Source organism: Schistocerca piceifrons, chromosome 2, assembly GCF_021461385.2.
Source record: "Schistocerca piceifrons isolate TAMUIC-IGC-003096 chromosome 2, iqSchPice1.1, whole genome shotgun sequence".
Lineage (NCBI taxonomy): Eukaryota > Metazoa > Arthropoda > Insecta > Orthoptera > Acrididae > Schistocerca > Schistocerca piceifrons.
Window position 1 is genome coordinate 105,123,029 of NC_060139.1, and position 1,622 is coordinate 105,124,650.

General features: G+C 45.0%; 1 non-coding gene across 1 annotated transcript; it reads left to right on the forward strand.

Annotated features, from left to right (window-relative positions):
* The first annotated feature begins 240 nt into the window (after window positions 1-240).
* Window positions 241-315, forward strand: Trnat-ugu. The gene has a single exon. It is a non-coding gene; the product is annotated as a tRNA-Thr (tRNA).
* The last annotated feature ends 1,307 nt before the right edge of the window (window positions 316-1,622 follow it).

Sequence of the window (1,622 nt, forward strand, 5' to 3'; positions counted from 1 at the left end):
TGTTTGCCCATCATACTCATTACTCGTGGCAGATTAATCTACCAAGTCCCGTACGAGTTCGGGCATAGCGTGTACCCGAACTCGTACGGGACTTGGTAGATTAATCTGCCACGAGTAATGAGTATGATGGGCAAACATCTATTAGGCGCACTACGAATGTAGTGTTGTGGAAATGTTGGGAATATGGATCTCACGGGGAGCGTGCAAGGGATAAGTCCCTGCAGACACACTATCCTCTGTGCCCGCGGTGGCTCAGATGGATAGAGCGTCTGCCATGTAAGCAGAAGATCCCGGGTTCGAGTCCTGGTCGGGGCACACATTTTCAACATGTCCCCAATGAAGTGTATCAACGCCTGCTTGCAGCTAGGGTGTCTATTTAATTATCATTTCAAAAATAACCAATGATGGACGGAGCAAGGAGGACAGCAAAAGCAGGCTAGCAGTAGCGAAAAGGACATTCCTCGCCAAGAGAAGTCTGCTCATATCAAATATCGGCCTTAATTTGAGGAAGTAATTTCTGGAATTGTACGTTTGGACCACAGCATTGTATGATACTGAAACATGACTGTGGGAAGGCCGTAACAGAAGAGAATCGCGGTACTTGAGAGATGATGCTACAGATGAATGTTGCACGTTAAGTGGACTGATAAAGTAAGGAATGAAGAGGTTCTGCGCAGAATTGGAGAGGAAGGGAATATGTGGAAAAGCACTGACAAGGAGAATGGGCATTGTGATTGGACTTCTTCTAATATATCAGGGAATAACTTCCGTGGAACTAGAGGGAGCTGTTGAGAGCAAAAACGGTAGAAGGATACAGAGATTGGAATACATCCAGCAAATAATTGAGGACGTAGGTTGCAAGCGCTACTTTGAGATGAACATGTTGGCACAGGAGAGGAATTCGTGACGGGCCGTATCACACATCAAACCAGTCAGAAGACTGATCACTCAAAAAAAGAAAAAAAAATGGGGGAGGGTAGGCGCGAAATTTCCGTGCTGTGTAGATGATGCCGACGGCCTCTTTCACGATCAGCGGCCTTATTCAACATTTTGGAGGTGAAAACTATTGGATGTCCTGAACTATCGGCTTCTTGTTGTGAAAGGACTGCTGTGTTGCCATGTTATGAAGCGTCTGTGGTAAAGATCAAAGGTTTCCGACGGAAGTAAGGCAATGAACAAGATGCCCTTTGTAAGGACCACTTAGGAGTGCAGAAGACCTCGTCGCACATGAGTAAGCTAACAAATGCAGCTCCCTTCTCATGGACGCCATGAGGAGTTGAGCAGTATCCATCACGTTTGCTATAAATTTCCCATAATAGTTCACCTTACCCGCGAAACTTTACAGTTCTTTCAAGTTACAGGTTGGGGACATATATTCACCGGCGTGCACGCGGTGCTTGTCTGGGAAATCCAATTTTTTTTTCTTTTCTTTCTTTCTTTCCCTTTTTTCAGTAGAACCCAAGTATTCGACAGAATGTTAGAAGAAAGGTGGCTTCTCGAGGTTGTATTTTTGACCAGCATTTCGTTAGGCTGGAAAAAGTGAGTGTATGTTATAGAGATCGTCGTGGGTGTTATACCACGTGACAACGGTATCCTAAAGATTGTTACAACCTGACAGAATC